The following is a 12,216-nucleotide window of genomic DNA, read 5'->3' as shown; positions in this document are numbered from 1 at the left end:
TTACATAAGCCAAAAGGCATCCTCTTGTATGCATACATTCCAAAGGGACATGTAAAAGTAGTTTTCTCCTGATCTTCCGGAGCTATATGAATTTGAAAATAGCCAGTGTAACCATCTAGAAAATAGTAGTGTGATTTACCTGATAGGCGATCAAGCATTTGGTCGATGAATGGTAGGGGGTAGTGATCCTTGTGGGTAGCCTGGTTGAGGCGCCTGTAATCAATGCTTCAAATCTTCTCCTTTTGTACCAAACTCTGCCAAATTGCTCCGAATTTCACTTGAAATCATAAAAACACTAAAACAACTCAAAGTAGCATCCAAAAGGATTTTAACACTAAAATATAATAAAACTTGATAAATTCTAACTAAAAACGACTAGAAAATAAGGGGAAAAGGGCAAGATGCTCACGCATCTAGAAGCATGCTCAGCTTGATTGTCAGGATTAGGTGTAGTATTGGTTTCTAGACTGGTGTAAAAAGTGGTTTTGCCCATTTTGCTATCTTTTTCAATTGGGATGGCTTCTATAGAAGGAGAAGAAATAAGGGAGAGGTTGGCATCGATCTATTGAGAAGAAAGTTCTTCTTCCGTGACTTGGACTTTCGGAGGATTTTCTTGATTTGTTTTATTTAGAGAATGTCTCTCTTCGACAGGCTAAACGACTTCTTTGACATGTTTGATGACTTCTTCAGACTGTTTGATTTGTTCAGTTTGTTCATTATGCTATTGGTTTTCTTGATCAGTCTGCAGGTAATGTGATATCACATGGCCATTTAACGAAGAATCCGAAGAATTTCCTCCTTTTTCATCAATAAGAGCTTTTGTTGTCGAAACTAATGGTGGATCTTGACGAAGTGTCTTAATCTGAAATGATTTGGTTTCAAAATTCAATTTCAGTTTTAGCTCACTGGTAAAGTTATTTTAAAAAATAAAATTGATGGCTCACCTCTACTTCTTGAGGTTGAGAGTATGACGATTGAGTAGAGATTTTTGAAGTGCTGCTAGAATCCAAAGTACTGAAGGTGGGAGAAGAGTCACTCAAATGAGTGGGAGTCTTTCTTGGATAAGAATTGGTGGGTTTATCAGATGACCCTTGAGTAGAAGATCCTTCCTACGTCAAAGATTGAAAGTTTTCCAAGAATCTAAGATCAAAAGCTAATGATATTGAAATTCATGTAAGAAGATTAAAATTTGAATAAAGTTACCTTGTTATTTGGAGGAGCTTTTGTTGAGTTGGGTCGAGCTTTCTTTCCTTCTTGAAGTTTTGGTAACTCGAGCTCTCCTTTTGGAAGATTTTAGAATAGGTACGTCGATGGTATTTGGGAAAGTTTTGATAAGTCCTTTCAAAATGTCATCAAGAGATCGATCATAGCGAGAATAGTAGTGGTCCCACCATTCGACAAAGATTTGGTAACATAAGAGCTTCGAACATAGTTAAGAGAGAAGTAGTGGCTTCGAGTTTCCTCATTGCGCTCAAGACATTTGTCAATTTCTTTCTGTTTTTAGAAATTTATTTGGCAAAGAGGAGGAGACGTGCTTGGAAATAGTGTTGAAATAGCTTGAGAAAAACCCATTTGTCTTGCAACATAGTGAGGAATATAAAGCTTAACATGAAATTGTTCTTTCTTATATCGAGGTATTCCTATTGGAATCACTTGAATGGGAAGAAAATTGGACCATGTGTCATTGTTTATACGATCTCTATCACCATCTCTTGAAACTATATGGCGTCGAAACCATGTCGATCCACATTTTCGATCAACAAAAGGGGCAAGTTTTAAATCTTCATTTTGGAAATTTTTGCATGAGTAGAATTTCGAGAATTCCTCCCGAAAGAGTTCCCTAGTTGAGTGTGAATTAGAGAAATTTAGTTGTAAGGTAATTAATCGAAGTCCTTTGGTGCTTTGTCTTTCAACAATGTAAAAAAGCATGAAGTAAATGAAATCAAAGAACGTGAATTAAGAGAATGAGAGGGAAATCATTGGGGGTTAGAGATATTGAATTCTCTAGATCAAAATGGGTTTTATCTCATCTTCAATCATTCAATTATTGATCTCTTGGCAAATCATAAGTGATTAAATCCCAATTTCTTAGATATTTAATCTCTTTTAACTTGATCAATTGTCAATTCTTTGATCTAATTGTTCATGAGAAGAGATGAAGATTAGTCTCTGATTTAGAGCCACACAATTTCATGAATCAAGTTTTGGGATAATTATATGTCATGAATCAATCCCAAACCCAATTTCATAACCACTGTGAGAAAGAACTTCAAGCATAATTCTATAATTCCTTTTCCAAGCCTCACATAGAACTCAAATAGATTCAATTCCTCTTCCGATAGAATTTGAATCATTGCAATGAAGAACAAAGATTCTTTCTAAAGAAGCAATAAAAGAAGAATGAAGATGAAAATTAAATCACTATTGATCCATCAAAATACATTAGAGCTCTTTACCCCAATGAATGGGGATTAGCCACTCATGACTTATAGAGAAGAATAAAAAAAATGAAAGTACAAAAGAAAAAGTGCAAATAGAAGTAAAAAGTTCCTGGCCCCTCTCTCTCTGAAGTGTTCACTTGGGGTTATATAGTGCTCTCAACTCCCAAAGTTTCACTCCAGTTTCAACTAAAATTATTACAATTACAATTCTATCCAACTCATGGCCCTCTTGCTTGTAGTTGAATTTTCTTTTCTTCAAAGATTGTGAGCCCAAGATGGTAAATTGTCTTAAGGTTGAGTGGTGTTGCTTAGCATGCCATGTAAGCGCCACTTTGGTGGCACACCCAATGGAGTTAAGAAGGATTGCCCAACGTGCCACGCCCTTGGGACGCCCAAGATGGTGAATTGTCTTGAGGTTGAGTGGTGTTGCTTGGCGCGCCATGTAAGTGCCACTTTAATGGCATACCCAATGGAGTTAAGAAGGATTGCCCAATGTGCCACGCCCTTGGCACGCCCAAGATGGTGCTTCTGGATCAACGGCCCAACATGCCACACCGAGTGCACGACCAATGCACGCCAGGTTTGAGACTTTTGGAAGGATTCGAAGGCGTGTGGCTTTTGGCACGCCACTGCCATGCCATAGTGCACACCAAATTGGAGAAGTTTTGCTCTCTGGGAAGTTGGCCCAACGTGCCACTTCCTAGGCACGCCAACTCCCACGTCCTTTTAGAGAAGAATGAAGCTTCGCGGGTGTGCCTCTATTCCCACACCAGAGACCCACCAAAGACACGCCAGTTAGAGAAGCTGGGGACATTCTCTAGAAAGTTGGCCCAATGTGCCACTCCCCAGGCACACCCATGATACGCCAAAATTAAAGCTTTTGGGCGTGTGGTTTTAGCACGCCAATGAAGAGCTAATGACACGCCCTTGTATGCTTCATCTCCAACATCATCTATTGTGGCATGGGCTTCCACTTTTTCATTGTTGCCTTTGAAGGGTGCTTCCTTGAATGGATGTTACCAATGCCTAATGCCCCCACCCTTGTATGCTTCATCTCCAGCACTATCTATTGTGGCATGGGCTTCCACTTCTTCAATATTTCCTTTGAAGGGCGCTTCCTTGAGTGGGCATTACCAATGCCCAATGCCTCACCCTTATATGCTTCATCTCCAGCACTATCTATTGTGGCATGGGCTTCCACTTCATGAATGGCCACAGTTTCAAAAGCATGGCCTAAGGTTCCAGAGCCTGTCCTTAACTTCCTCCTTTGTTGTTTTGATTCGTGTTTCATTTCCTACACTTATCAATGCACAAAAAAACTCCAAAAAGCATTAATCAAAGCAAAAAATCTCAATTAAAGAAAAGGAAAATCTTTATCTTGAACATAATGAAAGAAATACTAAAAACATATATTAAAAGCATGAAATTCTTAATAAAATTATTAAATCAATACCACTATTTAAAGAAAAAATAACTAAAAGCTACCAAAGATGCACATGCATCAGGTTGCTCAAGAATAATTTGGCTAGACTAAACTTGTGTTTTCCATCGAGTAGGGCAGCTAATGGAATAAACCATTTTTGTATCAAAATATTTCTCGAGCAGAAAACAATGGCATTGAGCAAGTAATATAAGAAGGCAACACATGCATCCTCTGTAACTGAACTACCTTCATCTCCCATGTTGTGTTTAATAATTTCTCCATAAGAACCTTTTTCAGTGATGTTGTATTTTCATTTGGGCTTCATATCAAAGGTAGTCATAGGTCCACTTACAAAATGCCCTGTGATAGTCGCAAGATCAAAGAGTGTAGGTCCAACCATACCACAAGGGAGATAAAAATTATTTGTGGTCTTGTTCCAAAAACATAGTGCAATCCTGATCCTCCAATGATGTGTTATTGGTGGAAAATGTGAAAGTCTAAGGAGGTCCTGGATTCCTCGTAGTTTACATTCTTCTCATTTCTAAGGCTCGAGTCTTTTGTGCCAAACAAGGAAATTCAAATTTTTGAAGGAAATTTTGGGGTTATTATGAAAAGGTCGTTTGCTGTCAATGAAGGAGGCTACAAACAAGTCTTGTTTGATAAGCAAATCTTATCCATCGACTCTTAGGAAGTAGTGAAGAACTTTTTAAGCATGCTCAAGAGAATTCAAAAGGCTTACGAAGCAATGGAAGTCACTTTCAACAAAGAAGGGAAAGAGAATTTTCCTGTCATTTGCAGTATCCACTAGGTCTTTGATAACAGTATCCGCATCAAAGGAAAGGATTTTCAAGCTTGAATGTTTGAAGGGTTTTGTAGTTTCCGTTTCATCTTTACGTTTCTCAATCTATTTGCCCTTGGTTTTTGTTGGGGATGAAATCGCTGAAGGAATAGCATCCATTTTTGCATAAGTCTGAAAAAAAGAAGATTCAATGTTCAACTTAATAGAAAGTGGAAGAAAAAATCGTGCGTTTGTGTAAAAATCCCAACGATTAAGAAATGTTGTTATTTTATTTCTGAGGATTAAAAATTGAATTAGATATAGATTATTGTAATGAGAATGAGAAAAGAATAAGAACATACCAGTAAACGAAAAAGAGACATGAAGATAGAAGTTTGAAATCCTTGGTTACAGTAAAATAGAGTTAAAAGGTGAGAAAGGAGAGGTTTTGAAGATAAATGGACTCAGAGGAAATTTTGAATTTTTGGAAGAGAAAGTGCTTTTTATTAAATTTATAGTCCTAGAGAATTGAAATATAATCAATTAATGGCATGCATAATGCTCGCAATTAATGAGATCGTGTTCATTAAGGAAGTTGTTGAGCATATGAACAAATTTTCTTTTAGGATTAATTATTTTCATTTTCGTGAAAATTTTGATGAAATAATAATCCTAGGGGGAAATTTGTTGGTCGAATGTTTTGACCGATTAGATTGATAAAGAGGTCGAGTCGAGAAGAAAGAAATCGACACCTAGGGTGTCAATTCATTCGAAATTGTTGAAGGATGAAGTCAACAGATCGACATATCGAGATCAAACATAAGCTGTGTGAAGGTGGCAGTTCCTTGGGTTTGCATTTGGTGGGAACAGTTACTTTGCGATTGTTTAGAGATGACATTTGGCAGTACAACATTTGTCAAACTCACCTATAAATAGGCAAGGTTTGGAAGGAGCAAGGGTTATAATTCATCTTCAGAAAACACTCTCGCACACTCATATCCCCTGCAACTTTTTGAGTCTGCCAAGAGCTTTCTTTTCTCTAGGATTCCTTCCATGTTTCAACTTTTCATTTAGAATTCCTTGTAATTTCTTTTTTTTTTTTTGTAGATTCACTTTTCCTTTGCAAAGTCTTTTCTTTTCGTCTTTTAAATTTCGGCATTGTCTTTTGAATTCAAGTCCTTCGACTGTGTTGGAGGCATTTTATTGATTTCTTTTAAATTTAAAGTCATTTACTTCGCTTTCTATATTTTTAATTCCAAGAAATTTAATCTTATTTTACATTCCAAATGTTTTCCTTCTTTATTCGTCCAAAAATGGGAACTTTGATGTACATTTGAAAACTGGTACTTATTCAAAAGAATAGTAGGTTTATGAAAGAAGCAAAAACCGTCGGCTTAGAATTTCTTCTCGGTTAGAGGAAAATAACTTCGTTGCAAGTATAGTTCCAAACCGACAAGTAATGCTCAATCAAAGTTTAATTTTTGGTTGTCACAAGTCCATCCCAATAAAAATAACCGAGAGTATTAGTCCCGGGTCGTTCTCCCTAAGAATTGCAATCGAGTACCTAATTATTGGTTATGAAGTTCAAAGGGGTTGGGTTGATAAAACGGCAAGAAAATAAATGACAACAAAAGTAAACGCAAGTAACTAAAGAAAGTAAGTAATAAAGAGAGACATTCATGGCAAGGATTGAGAATATAGGCTTTCTATCATAGTCATTAACTATCATACAATGATTAACAAGAGCTAATCCTATTTAGTCATCTCCAACATTAGAAGAAGGTATAATGTTATCTTCACATGAGAGAAAGTCAAATAAGACTAGTTAATCTCAACCCATAAGTCCTAATCAACTCGCTAATTAAATTAGCAAGAGATTAGAGTCAACGGAAATAATATCAACTAACAACTCTAGATCACCAATCTAAATTCGATATTAATGACTCAAGATCACCTAATTTCTCTTTCCAAGCCAAGAATGCTCAAAAAGCTACTCTAACATCCAACAAAGCATTTTGTCAAACACTTGAAAGGCATAAAAGGAAAGTATGGTAAAATAACAAGAAACATAAATTCTATAACTACCCAATGCAAGAAATTAACAATAACAACTCAATTAAGCAAGAAAAGAACATAAAACATAAAATTGCATTAAAAAAAGTAGAATTGACAAGAGTGCTCATAAACATAAAAGAGGCTCAAAGGAGAAATTAACAAGAAAACTTAAGAGAATGAAGATGTAGGAACAAGAAATTTAAAGAAAACAAGATGAAAACAAGAAATTAAAACCTAAATCTAATATAAAAATAAACTAAGAACCCTAATTTCTAGAGAGAAGAGGGAGCTTTTCTCTCTAGAACTAACCTAAGGTAAGCTTCCTACACTAACTAATTGCTTCCCCCTTGACCCATCTTGAATTCTGCATTAAATAGCCCTAGAAATGAGTTGGATTTGGGCCTGGAAAGCTCAGAAATCATCCCCAGTGAATTCACTTTAATGAGGTCACGTGATCAGCTTCACGCGTGACAAAGTCACGTGATGGACGCATAAGAAAATGTTGGGGGCAATTTCTGTGCTCCTTTTGGCCCAGTTTTCAGCCAGAAAACACATATTAGAGGCTGCAGAGTGGGGGAATCACATTCATTCATTCACACAACACTTCATACACATAATTTTAGGTTGTAGATGTAGTTTTCTAGAGAGAGAGAGGCTCTCTCCTCTCTCTAGGTTTTAGTATTCTTAGGTTTAGCTATGTTCAATTTTAGATTTCTACCTTACTTTGATATTAGTTTTCTTCTACTTTTATTAGCTCTAGCACTTTAGTTTATCTATTTCGCTTGTTGGTTTATTCATTTTCCAATTTAGTTTATGAATTCTCATGTTAGATTTGATTTTCTATTTAATGCAATTTGAGGTATTTCATATTTATTACTTCTTCTATTATTTTTGAGTCATTGATGTTTGAAATTGGTTGTTTGGATTTAATATTCATTGCTAGTTTTCTATGATTTTATGGTGTGCCTTCCAAGTGTTTGATAAAATGCTTGGGAGGGTTTTAAGTTAGATTTTTATATTCTTGGCTTTGGTTGAGTAATTGGAGACTCTTGAGTTATCAAACTCCTTTATTGGTTGATAATTAGAAGTTGCTAGTTGATTTGGATCCCTCTAAAGCTAGTCTTTCCTTAGAAGTTGACTAGGACTTGAGGAATCAAATTGATTTATCCACTTGACTTTCCTTCATAGTTAGAGGTTATCCAACCATCCCCTAGCCACGGGCTTGAGGTCATGCCTTCTTAGTTGAACCGGCTTCCCTCTTGAATCTCTCTTCCATTGAGCGACCTCTTCACATATGTCTATGAGGACTTGGTCCAACCTTTGATTAAAGTTGACCCTTCTAGTGTAGGGGTGTGCATCTCCTTGCATCATAGGCAAGTTGAATGCCAACCTTACATTTTCCGGACTAAAATCTAAGTAATTCCCCCGAACCATTGTAAGCCAATTCTTGGGGTCCGGGTTCACACTTTGATCATGGTTCTTGGTGATCCATGCATTGGCATAGAACTCTTGAACCATTAAGATTTCGACTTGTTGAATGGGGTTGATGAGAACTTCCCAACCTCTTCTTTGGATCTCATGTCGGATCTCCGGATACTCATTCTTTTTGAGTTTGAAAGGGACCTCGGGGATCACTTTCTTCTTGGACATAACTTCATAGAAGTGGTCTTGATGCACCCTTGAGAGAAATCTCTCCATCTTCCATGACTCAGAGGTGGAAGCTTTTGCTTCCCTTTCCTCTTTCTAGAGGTTTCTCTGGCCTTTGGTGCCATAAATGGTTATGGAAAAATAAAAAGTTTTAGCTTTTACCACACCAAACTTAGAAGGTTGCTCTTCCTCGAGCAAAAGAAGAAAGAGTAGAAAAAGAAGAAGAAATAGAGCAGATGGAGTGGGCTTTGTGATTTGGCCAAGGGGGAGAAGTGGTGTTTAGGTTGTGTGAAAATGAAGAAGTGATAATGGGTTTATATAGGGGTGAAAGGGTTATGTATGGTTCGGCCATTATGGGTGGGTTTGGGAGGCAAAGTGGTTTGAATTTGGATGGTGAGGTAGGTGGGGTTTTATGAAAGATGGATGTGAGTGGTGAAGAGAATGGTGGGATTTGATAGGTGAAGGGTTTTTGAGGAAGAGGTATTGAGGTGATTAGTGAATGGGTGAAGAAGAGAAAGAGTGGTGGGGTAGGTGGGGATCCTGTGGGGTCCACAGATCCTGAGGTGTCAAGGATTTCTCATCCCTACACCATGTGGCGTGCAAAACGCCCCTTTCTGCCAATCCTGGCGTTCAACGCCAGGCTGCTGCCCATTTTTGGCGTTTAACGCCAGCTTCTTGCCCATTCCTGGCGTTAAACGCCAGTCTGGTGCCTATTTCTGGCGTTAAACGCCCAGAATGGTGCCAAACTGGGTGTTTAACGCCCATTTTGCTACCCTTACTGGCGTTTAAACGCCAGTAAGTTTCTCCTCCAGGGTGTTCTATTTTTCATTCTATTTTTCCTTCTGTTTTTGCTTTTTCAATTGTTTTTGTGACTTCTCATGATCATCAACCTACAGAAAATATAAAATAACAAAAGAAAATAGAAATTTAACATAGATAAGTAAAGATTGGGTTGCCTCCCAACAAGCGCTTCTTTAATGTCAATAGCTTGACAGTGGCTCTTATGGAGCCTCACAGATGTTCAGAGCATTGTTGGAACCTCCCAACACCAAACTTAGAGTTTGAATGTGGGGGTTCAACACCAAACTTAGAGTTTGACTGTGGGGGCTCTGTTTGACTCTGTATTGAGAGAAGCTCTTCATGCTTCCTCTCCATGGTTACAGAGGGATATCCTTGAGCTTTAAACACAAGGGAGTCTCCATTCACTTGAATGATCAATTCTCCTCTGTCAACATCAATCACAGCTTTTGCTATGGCTAGGAAGGGTCTGCCAAGGATGATGGATTCATCCATACACTTCCCAGTTTCTAAGATTATAAAATCAGCAGGGATGTAATGGTCTTCAACCTTTACCAAGACATCCTCTACAAGTCTATAAGCCTGTTTCTTTGAATTGTCTGCCATCTCTAATGAGATTCTTGCAGCTTGTACCTCAATGATCCCTAGCTTCTCCATTACAGAGAGAGACATAAGGTTTATGCTTGACCCTAGGTCACACAGAGCCTTCTCAAAGGTCATGGTGCCTATGGTACAAGGGATTGAGAACTTTCCAGGGTCCTGTCTCTTTTGAGGTAATCTCTGCCTAGTCAAGTCATCCAGTTCTTTGATGAGCAATGGAGGTTCATTCTCCCAAGTCTCATTACCAAATAACTTGTCATTTAGCTTCATGATTGCTCCAAGGTACTTAGCAACTTGCTCTTCAGTGACATCTTCATCCTCTTCAGAGGAAGAATACTCATCAGAGCTCATGAATGGCAAAAGTAAATTTAATGGAATCTCTATGGTCTCAGAATGAGCCTCAGATTCCCATGGTTCCTTATTAGGGAACTCCATGGAGGTCAGTGGGTGTCCATTGAGGTCTTCCTCAGTGGGAATCACTGCCTCTTCCTCCTCTCCATGTTCGGCCATGTGAGATGTGGTTATGGCCTTGCACTCTCTTTTTGGATTCTCTTCTGTATTGCTTGGGAGAGTGCTAGGAGGGAGTTCAGTAATTTTCTTACTCAGCTGACCCAATTGTGCCTCCAAATTTCTAATGGAGGACCTTGTTTCAGTCATGAAACTTTGTGTGGTTTTGATTAGATCAGAGACAATGGTTGTTAAGTCAGAGGGATTTTGCTTAGAATTCTCTGTCTGTTGCTGAGAAGATGATGGAAAAGGCTTGCTATTGCTAAACCTGTTTCTTCCACCATTATTGTTGTTGAAACCTTGTTGAGGTCTCTGTTGATCCTTCCATGAGAGATTTGGATGATTTCTCCATGAAGCATTATAGGTGTTTCCATAGGATTCTCACATGTAATTCACCTCTTCCATTGCTAGGTTCTCAGGATCATAAGCTTCTTCTTCAGAGGAAGCTTCCTTAGTACTGCTTGTTGCAGCTTGCATTCCAGAGAGACTCTGAGAAATCATATTGACTTGTTGGGTCAATATTTTATTCTGAGCTAATATGGCATTCAGAGTATCAATCTCAAGAACTCCTTTCTTCTGAGCTATCCCATTATTCACGGGATTCCTTTCAGAAGTGTACATGAATTGGTTATTTGCAACCATTTCAATGAGTTCTTGAGCTTCTGCAGGCATCTTCTTCAGATGAAGAGATCCTCCAGCGGAGCTATCCAATGACATCTTGGATAGTTCAGACAGACCATCATAGAAGATTCCTATGATGCTCCATTCTGAAAGCATGTTAGAAGGGCACCTTCTGATCAATTGCTTGTATCTCTCCCAAGCCTCATAGAGGGACTCACCATCCTTCTGTCTGAAGGTTTGGACTTCCACTCTAAGCTTGCTCAATTTTTGAGGTGGAAAGAGCTTTGCCAAGAAGGCATTGGCTAGTTTTTTCCAAGAGTTCAGGCTTTCCTTAGGTTGTGAATCCAACCATGTTCTAGCTCTGTCTCTTACAGCAAAAGGAAAGAGCATAAGTCTGTAGACTTCAGGGTCAACCCCATTAGTCTTGACAGTGTCACAGATTTGCAAGAACTCAGCTAAGAACTGATGAGGATCTTCCAATGGAAGTCCATGAAACTTGCAATTCTATTGTATTAGAGAAACTAATTGAGGTTTAAGCTCAAAGTTATTTACTCCAATGGCAGGGATTGAGATGCTTCTCCCATAGAAATCAGGAGTAGGTGCAGTAAAGTCACCAAGCACATTCCTTGTATTGTTGGCATTGTTGTTGTTTTCGGCTGCCATGGTTTCTTCTTCCTTGAAGAGTTCTGTTTGGCCCTCTAAAGAGAATTGTTCTTTAGCTTCTCTTAGCTTTCTCTTCAAGGTCCTTTCAGGTTCAGGATCAGCTTGAACAAGTATGCCTTTATCTTTGTTCCTGCTCATATGAAAGAGAAGAGAACAAGAAAGTAGGGAATCCTCTATGTCAAAGTATAGAGATTCCTTGAGGTGTCAGAGAAAAGAAGAATAGAAGGAGGAGGTAGATGGAGGAGAATTCGAACATATAAAGAAGGAGGGAGTTCGAATTGTACCTTGAGGAGGAGTCTTAGTCCCTTAAATAGAAGGATGTGAGAAGAGGGGAAGAATTTTCGAAAATTAATTAAAAGATTTTAAAAAGAAATTTGAAAATTTGATTGAGATTTTCGAAAATTAAGATTGGGAAAGAAATAAAGTGATTTTTGAAAAAATTTTGAAATTAGAAATTAAAAAGATATGATTAAAAATTAATTTTGAAAAAGATGTGATTGAAAAGATATGACTGAGAAGATATGATTGAAAATCAAATTAAAAAGAGAAAGTTTTAAAATTAAAGTTGATTACTTGACTAACAAGAAAGTAAAAGATATGATTCTTAAAATTTAAAATTTGATCCTTTCTTAATAGGCAAGTAACAACTTGAAAATTTTGAAGTAAATCATTAATTTTAGCAA

General features: G+C 37.8%; 1 non-coding gene across 1 annotated transcript; it reads left to right on the top strand.

The window, feature by feature from the left end:
* The first annotated feature begins 11,020 nt into the window (after window positions 1-11,020).
* Window positions 11,021-11,128, top strand: LOC148565508 (small nucleolar RNA R71). The gene has a single exon (XR_015883920.1). It is a non-coding gene; the product is annotated as a small nucleolar RNA R71 (small nucleolar RNA).
* The last annotated feature ends 1,088 nt before the right edge of the window (window positions 11,129-12,216 follow it).

This window comes from Arachis ipaensis, chromosome B5 (assembly GCF_059453495.1).
Source record: "Arachis ipaensis isolate K30076 ecotype BB chromosome B5, ASM5945349v1, whole genome shotgun sequence".
In the NCBI taxonomy this organism is placed as follows: Eukaryota; Viridiplantae; Streptophyta; class Magnoliopsida; order Fabales; family Fabaceae; genus Arachis; species Arachis ipaensis.
This window is presented reverse-complemented; position numbering and strand designations above follow the sequence as displayed.